Source organism: Centropristis striata, chromosome 7 (genome assembly GCF_030273125.1).
Source record: "Centropristis striata isolate RG_2023a ecotype Rhode Island chromosome 7, C.striata_1.0, whole genome shotgun sequence".
NCBI classification, from domain to species: Eukaryota; Metazoa; Chordata; class Actinopteri; order Perciformes; family Serranidae; genus Centropristis; species Centropristis striata.
Genome location: NC_081523.1, coordinates 39,644,415 through 39,659,801, shown reverse-complemented (window position 1 = coordinate 39,659,801; position 15,387 = coordinate 39,644,415). Strand labels below are relative to the sequence as shown.

Genomic DNA, 15,387 nt, shown 5'->3' with positions numbered 1-15,387 from the left:
TGTCCATTTTTTAATCCTTTTCATGTATTTTTGTGTCTTTGTAAGTCATAGTGTTTCTTTTTCGGTCATTTGTGTCTTTTTGTGTATTTTTTTGTCATTTTGTCTTTTTTTGGTCATTTTGTGCCTTTTTTTGTCACTTTGTATCTTCTGTGGGTTTTTTTGGCCATTCTGTCTTCTCATTTTGTGTCTTTTTTTGATCATTTTGTGTCTTTTTTTAGTCATTTTATGTCTTTTTTTGTCTCTTTTTGTCTTTTTTTGTGTAATTTTGTGTCTTTTTGTGGGGGTTTTTGGTCATTTTGTGTGTTTTTTGTCTTTGTGTCTTTTTGTGGGTTTTTTTGGTCGTTCTTTCTTCTCATTTTGAGTCTTTTTGGGTCATTTTGTGTATTCTTTTGGTCATTTTGTGTCTTTTTGTGTCTTTTTTTTGGTCATTTTGTGTCTTTTTTAGTCCTTTAGTCCAACATAAAATGTGATTTGGAATCTTTTTTTTTTACTTTCAAAACACTATCATGCTCAATAAAGAATTTTAAATGTTGCAAATGTGACCAAAGGTGTCAAATCTACCATATAAGAGGGTTCCATCCAGTTCTATCATTTGATACTAAATCTATTTGAGCTTGTCTCCAGTTTTACTTGGTATATCATCATCAAACTGAAACTGGCCTCATGGAGTTTACAGCCAGAACTTTAGAGGTAAATTTACAGTAGGGCTCCACGCTGCTTTGTTTTCTAGTCTGGATGGAGTCAACAAGTCTGGATTTGGAGCTTTTAGAGACTTAAGAAAAATCTTTGTGGCCTGCTGGCTTCTTCATAACCCTGGGGACAAACAGAAGCCATATAGTCAGAGAAGCAGAGGCCTTTTTGGAGCATTACATTTAAGAAGATCAGACAGGTATAGGAAAGTGTCTGCCCATTTATAGATCTGAAAGTCAATCTGAAGAACTTTAAAATCTGATCTGACATGGACTTGGAGTTAAGAGGGCAGGCGAAAACTGATGTAATCGGCCCAGTTTTCTATTTTTAGTGAAGACTCTTACTTTTAACAAAAACTTGTGGCAGGTCTGACCATAAAACCTTGCAACAACATTGTTACATATGTAGGTGAAAACTGGTAACTTCAATCAACCATTGCTCTCTTTTTTTTTCTCCCCCATTTTATTTTATTTTATTTTATTTATTTTAGCAGTCCATTCATCAGTTACTTTTTATTATTTTATTTTTTTCTTCTTCCTTATTGCACTGCTTTCTCTGTTGTATTTTCCTTTTTCTTAGAGGCTATGGGACAATGGGGCGGGGTGGGGGTAAGGGGGTAGTTACTGTGTACACTTACAGAATCTGTCATTTGTTTTTGTTTAATTACAAATGCCAATAAAAAGATTTTTCAAAAAAACCAAAACAATACAGTTTGGATGATACCAAGACGTTATTTAGGATGTCTGCTCAGCCATTGAACAAAAGTCCTTATTGTAGCATGTTGTGTAGGTGAAAGAAGGTGATCTCTGTGATAACTTTGACATGCAGTTATTTACAGCAGACAAGCAGACTTCTAATTTAACAATTTGGGAATTAATTATATCAGGGATGGGCAACTGGAGGCCCGGGGGCCGCATACAGCCCTCACCCTCACTTGAAGTGGCCCTCAGTACAACTACATGCATTTGAGCATGAAATCTTAAAAGTGCAGTGTAAAAATGCACAAAATTACTTCTTGTAATTAATGTTGGTCTGCTGTTCTTGCACTGAAAAAAAAGAAATCACAGAAAGTGGTTATTTTTTATTTGCTTCAAACCTTTTGTATTCCTATTTATACTGTTATACACTGCAAACTATTTGGTTCTTAAGATAAAACAAACTTAGATTTAGAAGTGTTTGATAATTTATCTTGTTTTAAGAGTTAATTTCTTACTTTAAGTGTTCAACATGCTTATTTCTAGATTTAATAATCTTAATTAAATCAATTTTGTCAAGTGATATTATCTGTCCTTGCAGCAAGATCATTTCCCTCAGATTTAGTGTTTTTATCTTGTTTTTAGACACACCTTTTTTTGCAGTGTACATGCATTTGAGCATGAACTATGTTAAGTTACTGCACTGTAAACATATTTAAACTTGCAGTTTCATCATATCTGGTTAAGTGCACAGTCCTATATGTGGCCCTGTGGTAGTGAACATGAAAAATTGTGGCCCCCTGCAGCAATTAGGTTGCCCATCCCTGGTCTTTATGATGGCCCATCCAGCTGAGGGCAGGTGGATAAAGCATGCTCATAATTCTCAGAAATGTTATTCTACTCCTAAAATCGTAAAATATTGGTATTTAGTTCACATCTCCTTCCACATTTTTAGTTGTAGAAACTTTCAAACATCAAAATGTTCAGCTCAATTATTTATATAGTGAATTATTAATCATTTCACACAGAGCCTGGTGTACTCCTTTGGATGAACTGATATTAGGTCAAAGGTCAAGATAAACTTGCTGCACTTCTGGGGCTCACTGTGTTTGCTCAGTCAGTCAGTTTCTATCCAGTATTTGCAACAAGGCCTGATGTTTTGTTGTCTCTGGTCCTGGTGCAGGGTTTCACTGGAGAGCCTGGACCCAGTGGAGACAGAGGGCGAGCTGGGGAAAAGGTCAGTATAAAAAATAGATCCTCTGAGATCCTCTGGTCCTCGAGGTGAGCTGCACAAGTCCTAGATGTTGGACAACAGCGCCATCTAGTGGCTGGACATTGCCTCTAACCTCAGCAAAACCTCCAATTAACCCATAAGCAGTGGTGGAATGTAACTAAGTACATTTACTCAAGTACTGTACTTAAGTAAAATTTTGAGGTACTTGTACTTTACTTGAGTATTTCCATTTTATGTAACTTTATACTTCTACTCCACTACATTTAGAGGCAAATATTGTACTTTTTACTCCACTACATTTAGCCAGCAGCTTTAGTTACTTTTCAGATCGGGATTTAACATGAAAAACATGATCGGTTTAAAGTTTAAAGTGACATTTTCTAAATTAGACCTCATAAAAGTATATTGAATAGTTAAAATGAGCCCTACCTTGAAAAAATAAAATGCCGCTTATATAAATGCATCAATAATAATTATCAAATCATATATTGAAAATATATTTAACAATCTGAGTGGGGTCATTCTGCATTACGAGTACTTTTACTTTTGATACTTTAAGTACATTTTGATGCTGATACTTTTGTACTTTTACTAAAGTAAGTTTTGAATGCAGGACTTTTACTGTAGTGGAGTAATTTCACAGTGTGATATTGGTACTTTTACTGAAGTAAGGAATCTGAATACTTCTTCCACCACTGCCCATAAGAACCCATGGTGACATGCATGTAACAAACACTTTAAATGTTCTATAATCTCCCATATTCATCGTTATGCTTGACATTAACTCATTAAATCCCTTAGCAAGACTGTTTGACTGTGTGACTGTGATAAGAAGTGACTTCTCCAAAATGTGTCTGTGACTGGAAACAGAAATGTGAAAAAGTAGCTAATTTCAAAAAGCTTATTTTTTGTTACTAGTTTAAGTTTAAACCCATTTAACAATTATAATCCGTTAATGTCCTGTATTGCATTTAACCTGTTTTGACCATATTTCACAAAACAAATTAATATAAAACAAGTAACATATCAAGTAAAGTAAAGTATCACTGTGACGTATACATCATATCAGGCTTTTAACCTAAAAATCAAAAACCCGATGTGGCGTATTTGTCACAATAACAAAAATAGTAATAGGCCACTCAATTATTTTCACTGTTTAAATTATTTTAAATTAATATCTGCTCTGCTGTTCAATTTAAAGTACATTTGACCAAATATAAACAAAAAATATCCTATCCTGTCACAATTTTAATATATGTTGTGGAGATGCAAAAAAAAGGCAAATTTGTGTTTCTGTAAGCAGAAAAGGTGTCCAGTTTATTTATTTTAAAATAAAAAATATTATAAACATAAATACCATAAACGCCCAATGTAATGTGTATGTCACATCACAGATCTTTGACATTTAGGGGTAGTATTTTTTTTTAAAAACATCATAAATGTGTTCTACACGGTCCACTTGGTCTGTGGTATACCCCCCATAATTTTCCTTCAAGGGTAAATAGGTCTGGGTTCTTATGGGTTAGAAAATATTACTGACAGTGCTACTGTTATTACCACAACTACTTCTGCAACTGCTCTACTACTACTCTTTCACAGGGTGGCATCATTTAAGCCATAACAACCCAGACCCAGTAATCCTTAAAGGACTTAAATTGAACCACATAGAACACATTTATGATTTAAAAAAAATAATAATTGAAATCTACCCTTAAATGTCAAAGATCTGTGATGTGACATTGGGCGTTCATGGTATTTACGTTTATGATATTTGTTATTTAACCCTTTGATGCACAACATGGGTCTAAAGTGACCCGACTGAGTTTTTAATTTTCTATATTTTTGCAATAAATTAATTTCATCATTCAGTATTCCAGGTTTTCCTCAATCAACTTGTGTTTGATCATCATACATCCTCATTTTTTGTTTTTCATTTCTTACTTTTTGAATAAAAACCCTTTTTGTATCACTACGCTTCCAATGCACAACATGGGTCAAACATTTCATTATCGGGGTATTGTGTGTATAATTTTAAGGAAAAATTAATTTAATACATTTTGGAATCAGGCTGAAACATAAAAAAAATGTGGAAAAAGTGAAGCTCTGTTAATACCTTCCAGATACAGTGTATGTGTGACAAAATGATACATAAATATGTTAAATATATTAAATATATGAGTGTGGAAAGTAACTATTTGAAACAAATTACTATTATTATAGTATTAAGTAATTTAATTTTAATTCAAATTTGGATAAATTAGTCATTTTTTACCCATGTTATACATTAGAAGTGTTGTCCATATGTTGTGCATCAAATGGTTAAAAAAAATTTAAAAAACTAGACACATTTTCTTCTAACAGAGACGCACATTTGCCTTATTATTTGCATCTCCACAACATTTATCAAAATTGTGACATTAATAGTGCTGTTTAACAATAAATCATTTTCAGATTTTTAAAAACAAATAACCCATTTGCCTTTTTGTTTGCATCTCCATAACATATATCAAAATTATGACTTTTGTTTTTTCAGGAAATATGGTCAGAACAAGTTATATGCAATAAAGCAGTAGTTCTCAACCTTTTTGAGTCGCGACCCCCAATTTAACATGCATGTTGTCCACGACCCCCACTCACTGAACACAATCTCACACGCACAGTTCAGATCACAAAATGACCAAAAAAAGAGACAAAATGACCAAAAAAAGAGACAAAATGACACAAAAAAGACACAAAATGACCAAAAAAAGACACAAAATGACCAAAAAAGACACAAATTGACCACAAAATGAAAAAAAGACACAAAATGATTCAAAAAAAGACGCAAATTGACAAAAAAAGACACAAAATGACCAAAAAAAGACACAAAATGACCAAAAAAAGACACAAAATGACCAAAAAAGACACAAATTGACCACAAAATGAAAAAAAAACACAAAATGATTTTTAAAAAGACGCAAAATGACAAAAAAAGCCACTGAATGACCAAAAAAGACACAAAATGACCAAAAAAAAGACACAAAATGAAAAAAAGACACAAAATGATTTTTAAAAAGACGCAAAACGACACAAAATGACCAAAAAAGACACAAAATGATAAAAAAAAAAAAAGAAGCAAAATGACAAAAAAAAAGACATTAAATGACCAAGAAGACTAAAACACAGTGAAGACAGAGCTGACTTCCAAAATGATTTGGCGACCCCTAGAAATCATCTCGCGACCCCAGTTGGGGTCGGGACCCCAAGATTGAGAATAGCTGCAATAAAGGACACCCTATTAACGGATTACAATTGTTAAATGGGTTTAAACTTAGCCTCGTAACAAAAAAATAAGCTTTTTGAAATTAGCTACTTTTCACGTTTCCAGTCACAGCCACATTTAGGAGACGTCACTTCTTGTTAAAGTCACATGACCACCACACCAGGGTGTTGAGGATGTGTCGCTTAGAGATTTAATGAGTTAATGTGAAGCATAAAGCTGAATATGGGAAATTATAGAAGACTTAAAGCGTTTGTTACACCCGTATCACCATGGGTTCTTATGGGTTAATGTTTCATATGTGGCATAAAATGCTTTTTACTCAAAATAAATACAATCAAGTGGAATTAGTGAATCATGAAATATCCCTGGGTAACATAATCCTGGTGCAAGTTTTTAGATAATAGCTACATTATAAACAGCAACAACAAACGTGGTTTTACTATTTCAGCATATATTTATAACAGATAATGTCAAATATCATGGCCCAATTCTACCTGTTGTTTGTGTGTCCTGCAGGGATATAAAGGAGAACCAGGAGAACGTGGATCTGTTGGACTTCCTGTAAGTCACCTCCAGTCTAGAGCATTTAAAGGGCCACTCCCCTGACTCTACACATGGAGATTAGTTTACTAGTCATGGGGAATTATACTCCACCTAAAACAATGTCTTCTATGACTCAAGGGGAGCCTTTTCACCACTGACAAAATATATCTGATAATGCTGTAATGGCATATTTGGTATTCTGCCCTAAAAAGTCTAACTGCAGTAACTACACAAAGAGTAAAACTGAGAAAAACTGCTTTGATGTTTTTTAACGTTTTTTAACTGGCCAGCCAAACGGGTTATAGGTTGGTTAGTGATATGGCACTTATTTCTTATTTTTATGTATTGATGATGTCATTTTAATGCCCAAAATTCATTACGATTTATTTGACCTTTGACCCCAACAATGTAGTTACTGTACTTTTGCTGTAAAAGGTTCTAATAGTAATGTTGTCGTCTTCTTTCAGCTTTTATATTTTGATTTCAGTTAATAAACATTTTCAAATTAATAATAGTAATAATAATAAATAATCATTTTGTTATAGATGTATTTAAAAGTATTTAACAACTCTTTTTTTAAACAATTGTGTGTTTTAGACTCAATCTTATAAATGAATGCTAAGTTTTAGTCTTTATATAATTTTATCTCACTTTTTTTACTTAATCACTATCTAGATAATAATTTCCCTATAAAATACATGTATAATTGATATTATTCTCGTCTGCACTATTCAACACAATGAAGAAATAGAAGATACACTGTATCACAGTCAAAGCTGTGCACATTTAAAGTGCACATTAAAATAAAAAAAATCTTAAATAAAAATAGCCTATGAAATAAAATTAAAAAATTTCTGAAATAAATATATTTATATTAGAAAAGAATAACGAACATTACCAAAGAACTAAATATGACCAACCAGAGTATGGGCAGCATTTATATATAAAGATTAAAAAAAACAAAAAACTATATCGATATATGCGATATGGTCTAATTACATATCACATTTAAAAATATATCGATATATTTTCTATATCGCCGAGCCCAACAACAGTCCAAACCCTGACAATATACAGCTCATAATTATAACATCGTGAAAAAGAAAAGCAACAAATCCTCACTTTTGAAAGACTGTGTTAATGAAAAACCAATTATCATAAATAAAATAGTAAACACTTTATATTACCAATTATAAAACAATGATTTAAATGAACTTGATGTAAAATCTCACTGTTCTTTGTGCTCACCAGGGTTCTTTAGGAAAAAGAGGCATTGTGGGTCTTCCTGGGTCTCCAGGGCAACAGGTACTTGATTTATTTACTTTATTGCAGTTAATGTGTCTTTATTCCCCTCACTGAGATGTCTCAATGTGTTTATTTCTCTTTATTAATCAGGGCGACTCTGGACATGATGGAATGAAGGGTCCTCCAGGACCAATGGTGAGCATGCAGTACTGTTTCTACTTGAACTCAAAATTTCAAGGCAACAAACTTCGATAAAATTTTAAGTTGGACAATTAAACTAAATATTTTAAGTTTTGTTTTTGAGTTTGCTCAACTCTGAATTTCTCTGGTACTATTGTAACGCCGCTATGAAATGTCAGCTAATGTTGTGACCACAATTTTGAGTTAGCATTGATACGCTAATGGCTACTCTTGTAGCTGTAACAAGCAGCGCCGCTAGCATCAGTTAGCCGCTAGCGTCAGTTAGCCGCTATCATCAGTTAGCTGCTAGCATCAGTTTGCTGCTAGTATCAGTTTGCCGCTAGCATTGGTTAGCCGCTAGCATCAGTTAGCCGCTAGCATCAGTTAGTCGCTAGTATCAGTTTGCAGCTAGCATCAGTTAGCCGCTAGCATCAGTTAGCCGCTAGCATCAGTTAGTCGCTAGTATCAGTTTGCAGCTAGCATCAGTTAGCTGCTAGCATCAGTTAGCCGCTAGCATCAGTTAGCTGCTAGCATCAGTTTGCTGCTAGTATCAGTTTGCCGCTAGCATTGGTTAGCCGCTAGCATCAGTTAGCCGCTAGCATCAGTTAGTCGCTAGTATCAGTTTGCCGCTAGCATCAGTTAGTCGCTAGTATCAGTTTGCAGCTAGCATCAGTTAGCTGCTAGCATCAGTTAGCCGCTAGTATCAGTTTGCCGCTAGCATCGGTTAGCCGCTAGCATCAGTTAGCGGCTAGCATTAGTTAGCTGCTAGCATCAGTTTGCCGCTAGCATCAGTTAGCCGCTAGCTTTAGCTAATGACCAAATTTCCCAACAAAGAAATAAGAGTTATCAGAACTATTGTCCCTTGTTGTGAACCCCAACTTAAAGATATAAGTAACAACAACTCACCAACTTGTTTTTGAGCAGACAACTGGCTTCCTTTGTTGTGCTAACTTACATTATTGCCCTAAATGTCAGTAATTTATATTTCCCAGTTTTACCAACGTAAATCACTGTTTTAGGCCGAAAAAAATACAAGTTTGCTTTTTTGCAGTGTATCTGCTGATGATGAGCTGCCTCTGGTAAGAGACGACAACGAACACTAATTTTAAGTCTAAATGTTCTAGGGGGCCCAGGGGCCTACAGGCGGAGTCGGACCACCAGGACTGGATGGGCCTGAGGTGAGTTGGTGTGGCGAGGCTTAAACCAGATTCAGTCAATAATTAAAAGTTTAACCCTCTGGTTTGTTTTGTTGTTGCTCTTTTTACATTTTACTCACTGCTGTCTTGTATTTCACTGCAATAAATAAGTCCTGCACCTCTATATCAACACCGTCATTATAGTTAACGAAAACTAACGAAATAACGAAAAAAAAATGTGATTTTTTTTTTTTTAACTGAAATAAAAGTAAAAAACTGTTTTTTTTTAAAACGATAACTAACTGAAACTGTATTATGTGGTTACAAAACTAACTAAACTAGAAATATCACAACTTTAAGCTTCATTTCAGTCACATTTTCTCACGGACACTACGAGAGTTCAAACTCTGATAAATGCCTGTTTTTACAGTTCCTTTCTACGATACAGCATGTATCTTTGGCGATCTGTTAAAGAACAGAAACATATGTTCAGAGGGTTAACTCAGCAAGTTAAATAAACTAAACAAAAACAAGTGTAATTGTTTATTGTGTCTTTGTTTTTCCTCTGAAGGGAGATCATGGTCCATCCGGTCCCAGGGGTCGTAAGGGCCCTCACGTATGTTTTACAATTCACCTGTCAGTCTTGACATATAGCTCTGTTGTTCCGTGAAAAATCAATGCAACAGTGTGATTAATTACTTTTATTGCATCTCTAACAGGGGCTGTCAGGATTAACAGGAGAGACTGGCTCACCTGGACCACCAGGGACTCAGGTAGATTTGATCAAAGAATGGCTTTTAAAGATTTATATTCAGAGTCAAACAAAAAAATTCTACCTTCTACCTATTCATACTTTCAGCCATAAACTCAATTTACATTTTAAAATAGTCCAAATATTTCAGACAATATAATTAAACTTCTAAATGCCATTTATACTAATTGGACGCTTTGCTTCTACACTGTAAAAAATGTTTGTAGAAATGACAGTAAAACGCTGTCAAATTACATCACAAATAGGCCGTAAAATTAAAAATTGTATATCACCGTAGTAGACAATTTAAATTACTGTAAATCAAAGAATAGCACAAAACTTTTACTTCTGATATAAACTGTAGGAAACACACAGTTTTGCTTTAAAAATATAACATTTTCATGTAAAGTTAATGGAGAAATAGCATGATGTCACAATGACATAATTACCCTAAAAATAACGTGATTATTTAGTCTAAATTACAGTTTTTGCTGATATTTACATTTAAATTTACAGTAGAAAACCCACTCACTGTATTATTACGGTGAAGTTCTGGCAACCAAAGCTGCCGGTATTTTACTGTAAATTAAACAGATTATTTTTTACAGTGTACATACAAAGTTAAGCCACCATAGAGTTTAGCATCAGCTTTTTGAAAAACCATAAAATGTCCCATATTGTTTATACATTATGGAGTATTATTCAACTTCTAAAGTCATTAATCCAGTTTAGCGTCACTATTCAACATCCAGTATTCAAACTGCAATTTTTTTAAGAACTATTGCTTTGTTTTTGTCAGGGTCAACCAGGAAATGAAGGCCCTCCTGGTCCAAAGGGTGAAACTGTAAGTTGTTATGCAGTAATATACAAAGCTGCAATGTCCTAATGTTAAATGTATTGAAATTGAATTTTTTTTTCTCTGACAGGGTATAATAGGGCCAATGGGAATGAAAGGCTTACCTGGCATTGAAGGATCCATGGTAAATAATATTCATTTATTTGTTGAATTGCTTTTTTCTCAGGGACTAAACTATATTATACAGAATACTGCTCAGAAAAACCTTTAAAAGGTTTTGTCTTAAGTCCCAAAAATGGGGACATGAGACTTGACTTGGCTTGACTCTCTTAAAGATTCAAATGTAATCAGTCATTTTTAGCAGACCTGGACGTATCTCATCTGATTTAAAGGGGAAATATGTTGATTTTCACCCAGTTCTGTGTCGCCGCAGTGATGGACGTTTACCATGGGGCGGAGTGGTGAAAGCTTTGAGACCATAGACTGTATATGAATAATGGACGTAGTTGGTTTGTGGCCCGTTGGAAGCCTCGAGTTCAGCGTTATACTCGTCGCCATCTTGTTTCCGATACAGGAAGCAGACCATATTTGGACTGTGGAGGAGGAGAGGGATCTGATCACTGACTACAGCTGTTAGCATTAACTGGAATTCATGTTAGCATTAACTGGAGCATTAACTGGGATGTTAGTTTAGGCTAGCAAAAAAACAAAAACTAAATGTATCTTTCTTACCTCAGAAAACTGAGCAGCGACTCCTTGGAGTGTCTGTTAGTCCAACCAAACACTGAACAAGACATTTAATGAACAAAACGTTCAAATAAACTGTCATTAAGTGAAAATACAGTGAAAGGGTCAAAGTTATGAGACCAAACCGCTAAACGTCCTCTTTTCTATCTATATAACGTTATATATAACTTTATTGACACGTTGCCATGGATACGCATTGTTCTGCTTCTCTCCTGATGACGGCTCGCCTTGTTAGTGACCTGTCAATCAAAGGTAGCCCCGCCCCAAATCATACGATTCTTTATCTTCTATTTTCTTCTAAATGGGGCCATTATTAGAACTATTGACATCAGATTGTCTTGAAGAAGATTTTTTACTAGCGATTGAGACCATAGTGTTGTCCTGAAAAAATGTTCTGAAGTAATAAATCAAGTCAGAAGTTTTCAAATTTTGCACTGAAATGAATGGGCAGTTTTTTTTTTGCAGCCAAACTTAGCGCCCCCTACTGGAATTTTCGGTGAATTGCAGGCTTAATGCACTTCCTGGTTTGCCTCCATGCTCAGACATGGAGATTGCCGCCTGTTTGAGACCGGGTGCCATTCACCTGTTTGTACTTCCTGTGCTGCAGTGACATAGAGATGGTTGAAAATTGGTGAAGTTCCCCTTAAGCTGAATGACAATATGTGAGGCTTGACTTTGGCTTGTCTGGATTAATTTAAGAATGAACTCAACAAGACTTAGGACTTGAATATGACTTTTCTTGAATGACTTGAACAGCACCAGATTAACACTTTGCTGTAACCTTGGCAACAATATTCAAGGGCCCCATCATCACGACCCCAGAATCACCAAAATCTGGCAAAATATAGAATAAATTACAGTAATATACAGTTAATATACTCAATACATCAATAACTAACTGCCATCTAGTGCATTTTCATGTACAGATGTGCAAACGCTCCTAGAAGAAGACATGCATATACTGTTAATATAGAATGACGGCGTAATGTCCAGTGCAAACATTTAACCTACTATTTAATATATTTCAGTTAATCTATTTTACAACAATTTGCCTGAAGCCAAATATAGCAAAGGCAAGCATGTATAGGTATTTACAATGTAATATAAATTGTTTATAGTATATACGGTATATATATGTATATATATATATATATATATATATATATATAATTGTTTATAAAATTTGTATGTGACTATATTGATTATTCATATATATATATATATATATATGTATATAGATATAGAGACCTGTTAAGGGGTAGGACTCGATACGTTTTTTTACTTCTTCCTACTCCCTTTCGAGCTTGCAGAAAGTGTCTGTTTTCTCAATTTTTTTTTTTGCTTTTTTGTTTTGTTTTTTATTTATTCATCTACTAATATTTAAATGTATTTATATGTATTGTATTTTGTTATATGTATGTATTTTATAATATTTTTTTTTTATTTGCTTGCATGTTCGAAATAAAGACAATCAATCAATCAATCAATCAATCAATCAATCAATCAAAAAAGCATCCCTAATTTGAATTCCAACTGCAGTATGCAAGCATGTCCATATTTCAGAATGTCCCTTTGCTCTTTTACTTCCAGGGGATGTCTGGAGGTCCTGGTCCAAAAGGATTTCCGGGTGGCACAGTAAGCAGCACAGTCTCCTGTTTTCAGAGAAATGTCAACATTGACATAATGTTGATGACAATGAGTTCAGAGCTCTGGTCGTTGATTCACTCAAAATAAAAACAGCCATGTTGGCAGGAAAACACCTGCTGTGCAATTGACTACTTGTTGGGCATATAACTGCTTGTTGCTAGTACAAAGTGAGCATGGATGACAGATTTGTGCTCTGGGATCCCAGAACAACCAGGGTCAAGTGAAATGGAGAGCATTTTATCAGATTTCTAAAGATCCTGAAAGATGGCAAAATTGATTACTGAAATAAAATAAACTACACACTTCAAGCAACAGATTCTACTTGTGTACTGACCGCTTCACAGTGGCATCCCTAGGATAAAACAAAACATCAAAAAATACTTTTTTTTTTTTTTTTTTTAATTAGCCCCGAATATTAATAAAAATAAAAATAAAACTTTTTTTTTTTTTAAAGATCACATCCTCAAACTAGGGTTATCTTATGTTGATGCTTCAATAAAACAGTGTTTTTGGACAGGTTTGAGTAACAATTAATTATTTTTATTTTAAAAAGCCACTACTTTGGCTTTGGCACACAAGTGGTTAACACCTCCAGGTCGCACGTGGCGTAATTCACCCAAAACAGCGACGTCAGGCAGCAGGCCACTTGACAACAGGCAGCTTGACAACAACAAGCTGTTCAGCTGAAGTGTAACAAGATATCATGTCTCAAAAAAAGATTTCCATGTTTTTCCCCCCAAAGGTGGTCAGCAATCAAAGAGGTAACGGAAATAGAAATATAATAAATAATATAATAATAAAAAATAATAAAATAGAAATTATGTAAAAATGTATAATTTTGAAAAGAGTGTTGCAGCTGGAACTACTAGAGGAAAGTAGCTAACGTTAGCTAGCTAGCAGCTAGTTGAAATTACATGGGGAAAAAACGATATTTTATTATTAGCATCTGTCTGTAAATGCAATTGTAGTGTGTGAGAATTGTGTACCTAAAAATAATTAAGCTTGGGCTTCTTCTAGACTCTAGAAGAAGCCCAAGCTTAATTAATTTTAGGTACACAATCTATGAATCTATGAATCTAGAAGGGAAAGTAGCTAAAGTTAATGTTAGGCTATAACGTCAAACCATTGTTTGTTTTCTTTTTCATGCATGATAGCAGCTAGCTAGCAGACTGCACAGCCTGCTTCTTCTACTGTAGCTACTAGATACTGTTTATATTCTGTTTCCAAACGCCTCTAATATCTGACAAATCCCAGATCCTACAGCACGTTATTTCTGGTTTAAACCGGCTGTTACATAATCAGGAGGTCGTACTGAGGCTTTTTAGTAAAGCAGAGGACTTATGATTAAAAGTAACAGAAAATATACCACAACACTTATTAACATTAATATCTTATGGCTTTTATCAAGGTCCCAACACAAACCAATCATTCCTGACCACCACCTAAGGCGTCAACTGAGGCTCATTTGAATCTGAAACTGAAAGCCAGGAGAGTGAACATTAATAAGCTAAGAGAGGCAAATAATCAAAAATAAAAATTGACAGCCCTCCGTGGATCGTCACTATTAGCAACCTCTTTCATATTACACACAAGGTCAATATATTCTGTTTTGATATAAGATACTGAGTAACTTAAGCAGCTCAAAGTAAAAACATTTTTTTTTTTCAATCTTTTGAAGGGGTTTAAAGCATAGACTGTTTATAAATAATGGACGTAGTCATGTTGACGTCACCCATTGGTTTGTGGACTGCCGTTTTGAAGCATTGAGTTCAGTGTTACGGCTGTCGCCATCTTTGTTTTTTGAAACCAGGCGAGACCATATTTGGATGCGTGTATCTAGAAAATAAACTGTTAACGCTAAAAGACAATATATGTTGCTTACTTTCATAAAAATTGAACAGCTGACTCCTTGGAGGGTCTTTTTGTACAACCGAACGCTGAACAAGACATTTTTAAATTAACAAAATTTTCAAATTAACTTTAATGAACTGAGAAGAAACAAACTGGTTCACGGCTGTTTGGACAGAGCCGTGGATAAGCATAGTTTTGTTTTGCTTCTATCCTGATTGACAGCGGAAAGTCATGGGGGATATATCACAGACCAAGTGAACCACACATATTTATGATGTTTGTTTTGTTTGTTTTTTTGTCATTTTGTGTCTTTTTTAGTAATTTTGTGTCTTTGTTGTGTATTTTTTAAGTAATTTAGTTTTTTTTCTGTCATTTTGTGTCCTTTTTTTAGTAACTTTGTGTCTTTTTTTGGTCATTTTGTGTCTCTTTTTTAATTAATTGTGTGTCTTTTTTAAGTAATTTAGTTTTTTTCTATAATTTTGTGTCTTTTTTGTATTTTTTTGTCTTTTTTTGGTCATTTTGTGTCTTTTTTAAGTAATTTCATTTTTTTCTGTCATTTTGTGTCTTTTTTAAGTCATTTAGTTTTTTTCTGTCATTTTGTGTCTTCTTT

General features: G+C 34.2%; 1 long non-coding RNA gene across 1 annotated transcript; it reads left to right on the top strand.

Moving 5' to 3' along the window:
- The first annotated feature begins 7,812 nt into the window (after positions 1 to 7,812).
- Positions 7,813 to 9,751, top strand: LOC131974278 (uncharacterized). The gene is made up of 4 exons (XR_009394654.1): positions 7,813 to 7,864; positions 8,974 to 9,027; positions 9,557 to 9,601; positions 9,705 to 9,751. It is a non-coding gene; the product is annotated as an uncharacterized LOC131974278 (long non-coding RNA).
- The last annotated feature ends 5,636 nt before the right edge of the window (positions 9,752 to 15,387 follow it).